This window comes from Podarcis bocagei (assembly GCF_964188305.1).
Source record: "Podarcis bocagei genome assembly, chromosome: 10".
NCBI classification, from domain to species: domain Eukaryota; kingdom Metazoa; phylum Chordata; class Lepidosauria; order Squamata; family Lacertidae; genus Podarcis; species Podarcis bocagei.
In genome coordinates, this window is record NC_138135.1 from 40,268,478 (window position 1) to 40,281,180 (window position 12,703).

Genomic DNA, 12,703 nt, shown 5'->3' on the forward strand with positions numbered 1-12,703 from the left:
TGGACTGGAGACCAGAAACAATGGCAGAAACGATAAGAAGGTCCCAGATGCAGAGACTGCCCTAGCATTCCAATAGCTTCCTTGACTGAAGTGGTGGAAGTGGTCTCAAGTGTGATGTTAGATAACCTAAGGTTTTATCTCACAGCAACAACCTTGACCTGTGCAGGTGGACTATTAAGATGTTCTACCCCTGGAGACTTACGGAATCTGATGGATTCTTGAATGTTCTGAGAGTTTCCAGTAGCTAGAATCTTTCTTGTAACTTGAACCCATTGGTTTGAGTCCTGGCCTCCAGACCAAGAGAAAACAAGCTTGCTCCATCTTGCATGTGACAGCCTTTTAAGTATTTGAAGATGTCTATTATATCTCCTCTCATTCTCCTCATCTCCAGGCTAAACATACCCAACTCCCTCAAGCATTTCTCATAAGGCTTGGTTTCCAGACCCGTGATCATCTTGGTCACCCTCATTTTGTTAGTATGGGCCCAGTTCTCCACTTTGTTAAGATCATACTGAATCCTGATTATAACAATTCTTCTGTGACATTAACTACCCCTCCCAGTTTGGTATCATCTGCAAAACTGATGAGTATCCCCTCAATTCCTTCATCCAAGTCAATTATAAAGATGTTGAAAAACAACAGGCCCAGATACTTTGAAACCTCTAATGTCACATCAGACTTACCCGTTACTTGGGTCTTCCCCCCCTTTTTGAAGATGGGGACATTTGCCCACCTCCAGTCTGCAGGGACATTACTTGTTCTCCAAGAATTCTCAAAGATTACATCCACAAGCTCCTTTGGTACCCTTGGGTGCAGCCCATCAGGCCCTGGAAATTTGAATTTGTGTAAAGTAGCTAGGTGTTCCCTTACCACCTCTTCGCCTATCTTGGGCTGCATCTCCCTCCTTCCTCATGCTCGCCCATAAAACGTTAGCATAAGAATACAGTGGTACCTCAGGTTACATACGCTTCAGGATACATACTCCGCTAACCCAGAAATAGTGCTTCAGGTAAAGAACTTTGCTTCAGGTTGATAACAGAAATCGTGCTCCGGCGGTGCGGCAGCAGAGGGAGGCCCCATTAGCTAAAGTGGTGCTTCAGGTTAAGAACAGTTTCAGGTTAAGTACGGACCTCCGGAACGAATTAAGTACTTAACCCGAGGTACCACTGTACAGTAGGTCAAGCAGTAAAATATAATACAAACTCATATTTCTTAATAGTAGGAATCCCATTGAGTGTAATGTTGCAGGAGTATACTCATATCCCAGTGCTCTGGGGTACAGCAATATGTTGCATTGGGGAAGAAAGAGGTGCCACAGTTTCTAAAGGTGAAGACACCTGGAGAAGGACCATCAATAGCACCTCAATGTACAGCAGGTTTGCCTGGTGAAAGATGGTCCTTCAAGTACTCAGGGAGCATAGTATCCAAAGGAGACATAGAGCTGAGACCAAATATATAAATGTGTGGTACTCAGTGCAGCTTTCCTGCCCTTGATGCTTCTAACATCAGAGCAGGGTTAGGGAACCTGTGGCCCTTCACATGTTGTTGGACTCCAACTCCCATGCAACTCCAACGCCCCAGGAAACATGGCCAGTGGTCACGGGTGGTGGGAGCTGAAGTCTAGTAACCAATGGAGGGGCACAGTTTTCTTACCCCTAGTTATTCAGTGCTCACTGAAATTTCTGTGTGCCAAACAGAGACATCAATTTCACAAAATTATATATTAAGCATTCTTTCGATGCGATTCCTGCATTGTATGGGTTTGGGTTTTGGTCCCTTCCAACTTTATGATTCTATGATTCAGACAACCATATATTCTACTATTTGTCTAGATTGCCAATTGACATAGGTATTTCTGCTAAATGAATAGAAATTACAGAGATACTTGCAGGCATTTGGTTATCTACTTTATAATTTAATCAGGATCAATGAACAATGCAACCAGGTCCTTGTGCAAATTATGAAACAGATTTATGTCAAGATTGATATACCAGCCTGGTTAAATTATACAGCCAAAAGAAACATAATTCTTAAGCACTTGCATAGAATCACAAAAACATTATGGAATCACTATGGTAAAGAAACAGCAAGAATATGTTTAAAATGACTATTATAGATCATGCTAAATAAAGCTGGAAATGTATTAACAGCAGCCAAGTTAACATGTTCTTTTTGTGTACAATAATGAATGACTATAGCAGATTGTCAAAATTATTGGTGTTATACACAGACTCATTATGAAACATCAATTAGAAACCGAACTCGGCTGCCACAGAGCTGACTGCTGCAGCCTCCAGTTAGTACAGGGCAGAGTGCTCCTTCCTGGAGCAGGTGCAACAAACAAGGCAACTCAGAATTATAAAATACCAGACTGGTGTCACTAGTGATGTTTCAAATATGAAACAAAATCCAACAGACACATCATACGAGGAAAATGTGTGTGTGATGTCACAGGTTATTAGATGCAGGATATTTGTTGATAGGTACAGCTTCCAATCCAAGACTGCAATACCTCAGGGACGGCCTCTTCCCATATAAACCGACCTGGACCCTGCATTCATCATCTGAGACCCTTGTTCATGAGCCTCATCCATGAGAGGTCCGGGGGGAGGCAACATGAGAGTGGGCCTTTTCTGCAGTGGCTCCATTTGTGGAATGCTCTCCTCAGAGACACTTGCCTGGCACCTTCATTACATTTCTTTAAGTGCCAGGCAAAAATGTTTCTCTATAAACAGGCCTCTGGCTGATTAACATTCTATGACCTTTTAAACTGGGGTGGTGGTGAAAGGGGGGGATTATTGGTTTGTTTTTGTTTATGTATTTTATGTTCTCATTTTGTACTTTTATGCTGTGAACTGTCCTGTAATTTTAGGATGAAGGGTGATAAAAAAATTAAATAAGTTCAGCCATAAATCCAATCCAACTAAGTGATTGCTGGCAAGTCTCTGAAGCTCAAACACCAGAAAAAAGGTAGGATGCAAATTCCACTAATAACAATATTATTGCAGACCCATGCGCAGCGAACCCTCCCCAGGGATCAAGGCATTAAGGCAAGTGAACAAACTGGACAAGAAAACACTCTGGTATTGTAAAACTGGTCACAATTTTATCAATTCCAGATGGAGGTGGGATTTGACTTAAGCACTGGGTGTATATCCCTCTCAGCCTCCTGGTGTAGGGCTGAGGCATGACAGGGTCGAGCCTAGGATTAATGGGCTATCCACAAGAGGCAGACCTACACAGATGGCCCTTCCAGGCTGCTGAAGGCAGCTCTATGGACCATCAGCCAAATGCCTTGGCTTTTGGACAGACTTCCATCTAGACCAGGCCTAGGCAAACTCGGCTCTCCAGGTGTTTTGGGACTACGATTCCCATCATCCCTGACCACTGGTCCTGTTAGCTAGGGATCATGGAAGTTGTCGTCCCAAAACATCTGGAGGGCTGAGTTTGCCTAGGCCTGATCTAGACCTCTCTAACACGCCTTTTCTGAGGTTGGGGTGACACACCACTTCACCCCCCACCTGCTGTTAGACTAGGATTCCCTCTGCCAAAGTTGTGACTATTGCTATCAGGAAGGCAAAACCTGCAAAGGGAGCCAATCTGTTTGAAGACAAATTCCTTCTGGGCTCCAAATACAGCAGGATGGGGGCTGCTTGAGCCTGGTGGGGCAGTGCCTCATTCACCCTAATGGACCAGTCTTCAAAGATGCCTCTTTGTCACTTGTATGTTGCATCCAGAAATGTACTCCCTCTGAATCATTTAGCAGTTGTGGCTAAATGTGTGGAACTTCTGTTGGCAGACCTCTGGTAGAAGAGGTAGGAAGAGCTTAAGGATGGTGGACACAAATAAGTTATAGTGCTTTTGTCAGCATCGCCCTAGAGCCAGTGCGCCAACTGGACTCGTGTACCTCAACCCCGACTGGGCTGGACGAGCTGGGTAGCACCGCCAGAGACCTCCTTCTCACAGGAAACGGTCACAGTGCTGTGGACTCACAGCTCAGAGCTGAGAGCACCGGATTCACTGTCTCAATAATACAGTCGTTGCGCAGCAGAGTTTTGCAGAGTCTTGCAGAGTATAAACCACTCGGAGAGCAGCTCTGTAGAATATCTTCCTTTTATTCTGTAACTACAACTATGATACAAAACTATATACAGAGCTGAATATTCTAAGCATAAATCAATGCTACACCGAGAGTCTGCAGCTGCTCTTAGCAGCAATCTTATCTCTAGGATCTCTAACACTCTCACTCTCTCCGATACACTGACTGACTGACTCTCTCTCACACACACAGATATGTTGCTGGGCAGAATAAGTAGATAGGCAGGACACGCCTCCTCTTCTCTGGAGAGTCAGCAGAGACCATCAGGAGATGGTCAGGAGATTCTTGGGTATGGGAGGGGTGAAATCTCCTCATTCTCCCCCATTTCATCCGACCATTTCAAGAATCTTTTACATAACTGCAATTTACACATACACTCCAAAAGTTGTTCTCTGCTTACAACCTTGGTTGATACATTTGCAGGTATCTCTCTCCCGGCATATAACACACTGTGACAATACAAATGAATAAGCAGCTTCTGGAAAAATCTTCATACACGTTTCTCTTTCTCACATGCAAATTGACATCTCTAATTAGGCAGATTTGAACAACCCATTTTTCAGAACTGAAATACACGCTTTCCTTCAAATATCAGGTAAGGAAATAAATAAAGCGTTTTGTGCTACTACTCTCGGCACACTTCATGCTTGGTTTAAAAACCCCACCAGAGTTGCTCGTGACCGCAGTCTTTGCATACTCTTCAGAAAACCTTTTCGGTGGTACACCCTTGGTTGTTCTCTCGGACCTGTGCAAAACTCTCTGATCCTCTTGTTCTGGTGCTTCCTCCTCTTTAGGAGAATGGGGAGCTAAAGTATATGAAGCTGCTAAGTCTGAGTCAGCATCAGACTCACCTGAGGCTTTTGGGCTCTGATAATCTGTGCCATCATCTGGAACTACATTGGCATCAGGATTATCACCACCAACACTTGCCTCCCTCTTAACTTTCTTTGCCCCTTTTGCACCATCATCACAAATGGGATGGCACTGAAAAACGCCAACTCTGTCCCATTGTGGATTGTCATCAATACTCCTGGTCAGCCTTATGGTTTTCGTGTCTGTGATCAGAACACGATAAGACCCTTTCTCATATCCTAGGAAAATACCATGTTCTCCACGCTTGCTTAGTTTGTCACCCTGCGAGGTGTGCACCCAAACCTCCGAACCAAAAATTTTAAAATGCTTTACACATGGCTTTCTTCCGTGAAGCATCTCATATGGGGTGCAATTTATACTAGACTGGTATCTCCTGTTATACACATGACAGAAAAACGAAAGAGCTTCGGCCCAATAGGGATTGGGCAGCCCCGAATCATGTAACAGCGTTCTGATTCCTTGCTGCAGGGTCTGGTTTACTCTCTCACATAAACCATTCTGCCAGGGTGATCTGGGCGTGGCCGTCCTGTGCTCAATGCCTTGTTCAGAAAGAAAACTCTCAAACTCTTCTGAACAAAACTCTCCACCCCTGTCTGTGAAAAGAAAACGTACATTCTCATTATGTGCATTTCTGAGCCATTTACAAAACTGGCGAAACTTGGTAAAGGCTTCAGACTTTTTCTGCAGCATATAGACCCAAACATATTTTGAATAGGAGTCTATCAGAACCATGAAAAACCTTGAATTGCCTCTAGAGAGCGCTAGAGGCCCCACTAAGTCTGCATGAATGACTTCATATGGTTTCTTGGCCTCTCTCCCAGACTCTGTACCTTTGGGAGCTTGGCCTTGCCTTACTCTCAGCACAAGAAACACATTTCATGTGGTAGGGACATTCTTTCAACCTCATACCCTGAACCATATCAGGCATTTTTGCCACAGCCTGGAAATTCAAATGAGCATAAATACGATGATAAAAATGAATACATTGGTCATGCAACTTCTCATTCTTATCCACAGATAAATTGCAACACTCTTTCTCAGTTGCTTCTGCAGTGCCTGTACCTGAAACAAAAGGCAATTGGTACAATCCATTTACACATTTTGCATACAGAATGAGCTTGCCATCTCTAAGAATTTCACAGCGAGATTTAGCAAACACCACCTTAAACCCTTGACGATCAAGCTGGGAAACACTCAACAAATTGTCCTGAATATCAGGCGCATACAGGACATTCTTAATAGTTGCATTCAGGCTCTTTAAGAACACAGTTCCCTGAGCCACACTCGTGAGAACTGTCCCATCTGCTTGATGAATTTCTTTCTCTTGCTTCTCAAGCTGAACAAAGAGATTCTTATCTTTGGCCATGTGGTTTGAACAGCCAGAGTTGACCACGAAGAAACTCCGCCCACGTTGACTGGAACAGCGAGAGATCAAGGCCTTTGAAGTAGCAGGTGCTTGGGGATTTCTTCCTCCTCCCCCTCTGCCTCTGAAGTTTCCCTTCTTCTTTGAAGACTTCTTGCACTGGAAACTCAAATGGCCTTGTGCTCCACACGAAAAGCACCGCTTCAATTTCAAAGCTTTAACAGCAGCAGTTTCACTTTCACTTTCCCCTGCTGAAGACTCAGGCACATTTTCAAGCACATTTTTTACAGCACAGTTTTCCCGGCTTTCTCTAACAGCCTGTCTGCGATCCCACTCATTCAGAAGCACGCTAGACACATAATCTTCTGTTAGCCGGTCAGAAGGCATTGTGGAAATCTGGGCAGCCACTCCATCATAAGACTCATCTAGGCTATTGATCATCAGCATTGCAAATACAGCCTCTGAAATAGCCAGGTCTCGCTGAACAAGGTCCTGTCTGAGACGCTTAAATTGAGACAGATGGCTAGGCAAATCACCACCTTTCTCCAACTGCAGCCTGCACAGCTTCTTAAAGAAAATCACACTGGAACCAGCATTTTGTCTCAGATGCATATCTCTCAACTTATGCCAAACAGCTTGTGCAGTCTCTTGACCCTCTAAATTCACCAGCAAGTGGTCTGAAACACTCAAAACAATTGTCCCTCGGGCTTTCATATCTGCAGCATGCCATTCAGCCCAATCATCATCATCCTTATCTGGAGGGTCATCTTCTATCGTGTGAAATAGCTTTTCCCTCTGTAAAAGCGCTTTCATCTTTACTTGCCAAACTGCATAGTTTTCAGGCGTGAGGAGAGGAAAGGACAGAGCCATCTGGCCAGAATGTGCACAGGCCATGTCTGCTATTACTTAGAGCAAGACACTTCCCTCGTGCAACACAGATAAAGCCTTGACTCCTTCAGCCACTCTCTCTCCCACTCAGAGCGCAATTAACAGGCAAACAGGGATGCTATCTTCTTCCTTTGGCAGTCAGCAACATACCTCCGTAAATCAAGCAGCAGCAACAGCAACAGCGGCAGCTTGAACACTCTGCTCCAAAACAGCTCTGCTTCTGGGCACCACAAATCAGTCCAGCATGCAGCGTCCGTTCCACCGTCCGGCAATCAGCAACAGAAACCTGGGACGCCTGGGACAACGTCAGGTCAGACGACTGGAACAACAACTGGGCCCATAACCGATGTCAGCATCGCCCTAGAGCCAGTGTGCCAACTGGACTCGTGTACCTCAACCCCGACTGGGCTGGGCGAGCTGGGTAGCACCGCCAGAGACCTCCTTCTCACAGGAAACGGTCACAGTGCTGTGGACTCACAGCTCAGAGCTGAGAGCACCGGATTCACTGTCTCAATAATACAGTCGTTGCACAGCAGAGTTTTGCAGAGTCTTGCAGAGTATAAACCACTCGGAGAGCAGCTCTGTAGAATATCTTCCTTTTATTCTGTAACTACAACTATGATACAAAACTATATACAGAGCTGAATATTCTAAGCATAAATCAATGCTACACCGAGAGTCTGCAGCTGCTCTTAGCAGCAATCTTATCTCTAGGATCTCTAACACTCTCACTCTCTCCGATACACTGACTGACTGACTCTCTCTCACACACACAGATATGTTGCTGGGCAGAATAAGTAGATAGGCAGGACACGCCTCCTCTTCTCTGGAGAGTCAGCAGAGACCATCAGGAGATGGTCAGGAGATTCTTGGGTATGGGAGGGGTGAAATCTCCTCAGCTTTAACTGCTTCAATGGGATCTGGAGGAGGAGGAGGAGAAACAAGAGGGTGAAGAAAGAGCTGTGCGTGAAGGGAGAGCCTTTCTCCATCCTTAGGACCCCCTGGGAAACTCAATAAATCTTCTGTACCTGGAACAGAGTGTGGAGAATGCAGCTGAGTGGGACACAGCTGTTGGCAGCCTCTGGAAGTACCATCTACCCTAGGCCTGCCCATAAAAAACAAGTAGAGTGAGAAACTAGGGTGATATTTGCTGTTTCCATGAACTCCTTGTTGTGAGACTTTTGTGGATGTACATTTTATAGGTAATTGTATTTTTGTAATATTTTGTTTAAGCTGTCTGTTGTTGCTTCAGTTTTTTGTACCCTGCTTAGAGATATTTTTAATAATTAAGTGATGATGATGATGATGATGATGTAGAATCCACACTTTTAATACCCGCTGCCTCTGTTTCTAGTGTATGATGGATACATTTTTTTAGAACTCTCAAGTCCCAGACTCTGTAAAAGAGCCTCGTGGCTTCATTTTCCTCTAAATAATCCATCTGCTAGATACAAGTACTAGACAAACCCATAAAAGCACAAATTCAAACCAGATTTGGTATTTCATTTAGAATAACAATGAATAATTTTTCCCCCAGAAAGCTGGTCAATATCACAGCCAAATTGATAAAACAATAGCTAAAGTTTCTATACAACTGTGTTTCTAATTTATTTTTCATTCCTGCCTGTTGATGTTACCCTTCAAATTGGTAGTAGAGGAGTTGTAGCTCAATAGTAGAGCACATGTTTGGCATGCAAAGGTCCCTGGTTGAATCCTGGCATCTCTAGGTTGTAGGTTTTTTAAGCAAATCTCAAATAGGTTGGCAGGAAAATCACCTACTGAGTGAGACCTAATTCAGTGTAAGGAAAAGTTACTTAAGCTACTTTTTCTCTAGCAAAGCAGATGTACTAAAAATAAAATACTATGCTTAATGGTGTTTAATGTGATACTAATGGCAAAAGAGGCACTAAAATGTCTTATTTTTTGTAAGTCATGGTTCTCAAAACAGTTCCGGGAGCCACAAACACCCTGTGCACTGCTGCTGCCAGTCACAAAGAGCAAAGAAGAGTATTTTATCATGGTCGTTTACATCCTTCCAAAAGCACTGTGACAGGAAGCGAAAAAAATAGCCCTGGTAAAGTCATTCCCTGGTTGGAAAATAAAGCTGTCTGTAACAGAATTACACCCCACCCACTCTACCTCGCATTTTCACTTTATGGATAACACCGAGTCAAATGTGGGAGCTACATCAAAGTATCAACCTGAGGAAGGACCCTAAAAATGAAAACCTTTCCAAATCTCCAAAGCAGTTCCAGCTGCTTTGGTTCAGACCACTTCAGATTAAACTTGTTTGGATGTGCTCCAAATACATCTGAAGTGGGAGCATTCACCTCCAATTCTTTCCTTGACTGAGTTCTTTTGTAGAAGTTTGGGCATATTGATTGGTTGTCCTTGGAACATTCTGCTCTGCTGCTTCCTTCTAATAAATGCTTTTATTTAGTTTTTCTAATCTAACAACACAAAAAAATGTGCATGTCGCAGTCAGTTTCTGATACATATGTTACTAAGGCATCCCATATTTCTACAGAAAAAGGGTTCCCCCCCCCCTTTCATGATGACCCTAATCTAGATTGGCTGAGGTAGGCAGAGACCTCCAGGTATCCAGCCTGGGGAGGATGAAGCCAGCCCGAACTACCAGGAGTCGCACTGGGATCCGGGGGGCTGCACATGATCACATAGAAGGCACCCCCATTTGATGTGGGGAGCGGTCATTTGTTAACAATAGTCTGCTTATTAGAAATGTTTATATAGCACTAAATGAATGTATATTTGTCCGGAATATGTAGCTATCACAATACATAACATCTTAGGTGTCTGTACATATTCTGCAAACTTCCATTGTTTTTTTCCATTGTGACTTCACACTTAGACTGCAACGCTGCATCCTCCCTCAAGAATATGCCCAGAGGCTCAAACTAGAGTGTTCCTTATTAATAAAGATGAGGGTATGTAAAATAGACAATTGACAAACCTGTGTTAAATGAACCAATAGAGGTCAAACCAGACATAACATTAAAAGTGTATTTGCATTTATGTGCAAATTTTAAAAATGCAAACAGAACCCATTGTTGAGAGGATGCATCACAGCATGTGTGAAGTGAGAATTTAACTGTTTCCTCCCCTGCTGCAGCTATGAGAAAGATCACTATTCCGAAACCGTATTTCTATTAGGAGGAAAGTCCCTTTAAGCACCTATGGGGAATTTCATGCCACCGCAATAAAAGCTTCAGAGTAGCTATTTTATTCAAGACCAAAACAAGAAAGGGTTAAAAAAATTCCCTACATACATGCTACAATTTTGACAGTGATCACACACTACCACCTAGCAGCTATTTGCATTTAAAATGAAGAAGTAGTGCATGTTAAATTCAAATATGCATTTTAGTAAGTGGTTGCAGGTCAGTGGAAGAGATCATGGCTTTGCATGTAGAAAGCCCCCGGTTCAGTTTGTGGCATCTCCACATAGGGCTGGGGAAGATTCTTGTCTGAAACTCTCTTTACCCCTGCCAATCAGTGTAGGCAATACTGAGATAGATGGGCCAACAGATATATGGCACTTCCTGTGTTCCTAATGTCACATTTATTCTCGCTCTTACTCTGCATCCTTGCAAAAGCTTGCACAATTCCTTGGTGCAAATATGAATGCTTCTCTATACAGTGCATGCAAGGCACCATATTATGATCACATTTTGGGTTTGATTTTTTTAAAAAGTTCAACATTAGTCAACAGTATGATGCAGCAGCAAAAAACACACACACCCTAATACTATTCTAATGCATCAACAGAAGTATAGTGTGCAGATCAAGGGAAATAATAGCACCACTCTACTCTGCTTTGGTCAGGCCACACCTGAAGTACTGTGTCCAGTTCTGGGTGCCACAATTTAAGAAGGATATTGACAAGCTGGAACCTGTGCAGAGGAAGGTGAGCAAGATGATCAAGGTTCCGGAGACCCTAAGTAAAGGTTGGATGGCATTCTGTCATGGGTGCTTTAGTCTAGATTTCTGCATTGCAGAGGGTTGGAGTAGAGGACCCTTAGGATCCCCTTTCAACTCTACAATTCTATGATTCTCTGATTAAATTGAATACAAGAAAGATTACTGAATACAAGACAGATTAGACATAGTTTAACCCCACTAGAATCCATGGAACTTGTCTGTTTAAAGATGCACAAACGTTCTACAAGTTCTAATGGGAACAATCAAGTCCCAACACCCTCACCTGGGAAAGTAAATCACACAGTAGGTACGGAATTCAAGTAAGCATGTTCCTGATTGTAGAATTAAGCACACTTTCCATGGATCACATTGAAAGTGTTTCTATGACACCTGTCATTGGCTTTCTTCCTTTATCACTACTATTTTGAGGAATGAAGAACTCAATGCTATAAAACATTGTAATTATATGTTTTATTAAACCAAAACGCCACAGAGTTAGAACTAAAACTGTTTTGCATTACAGGAGCACTTAGATACCAATGGAGGGATTGACCCAACATGCCCCAGCACTAAAAACCCTAAGCAAGAATGTTTCCTCCCCAGGGCCCTCCCGCCCCACTATCAAAATTGGGTTGGGGGCGTGTGGGATTAAGAGAACCCCCAGAATAACATGCAGTGGGTAGAGAATGGTAGTAAGCTGCTAGGCTTGTACAGGCAGAACACTTGTACTAGCCCAACACTGAATTCTACCCCAAGTCCTACTAATTAAGCAGAAACACATTTTGCTGTCAATATTTCAATCACAGTTTCTTTAAAAAAATTGTTTTGCAAATGACAAGTAGTCAGGTTGTTAGATTGGTAATGTTTTTGTCTTAAAATCTGCCTGTGGCTATTGGCCAACAGTAGAGAGAAACATGCGCCCTTGCAAGTGGCAGGTGGAGGTTGGGTGAGTACCATGCTAGTGCTATTGATACTTGTGCCTTGTGCCCCAACAGAACACTACAGGCAAGTTGTTGCACATCAGTAACGGCATAGAGGCACCATTCCTATAACTACCTCCTACCCCACTTTAGTAGTTGCATCAGCCAATTTCAAAGCAAACAGATTCTTCAAATCTGGAGACCACTTTATGTTTTGTTTTATTATTATTTTTAGTATCATGTGGGATACATATGCTTCTCACTGCAAAACTCTTTATGCTTAAAACTAATTAGCATAAAAATTAGATCAGGTGGCAGAAAGTCAGTTCCATTTCTGAAAAGTTATTCAAAAATAACATATGCAGAATAAGCATCAAATTATATCAAACTATTCTAAGAGTATCAAAGAATTTCTTAGCAAATAATCTTACTTACTTTTCCTAATCAAGAATCATATCTTTAAAAACATTCCTGCATCTGTTTTTGATCATAATCAAATAAAAGGTTTCCGCAGGAACAGATGGCACAGTTTTAATGCTTTGTTCCCTAATTAAGATGAAAATGATTTATTAACATTTTATTATATATGTAGTAATGATTCCTTTTGCCCAGTCTATTCAT

The 12,703-nt window shown here is 42.8% G+C and overlaps 1 long non-coding RNA gene across 6 annotated transcripts in view; it reads right to left on the reverse strand.

Moving 5' to 3' along the window:
- Nucleotides 1-12,703, reverse strand: part of LOC308596139 — a 231,686-nt gene that overhangs the window by 207,221 nt on the left and 11,762 nt on the right. The gene's annotated exons all lie outside the window — the stretch shown is intronic.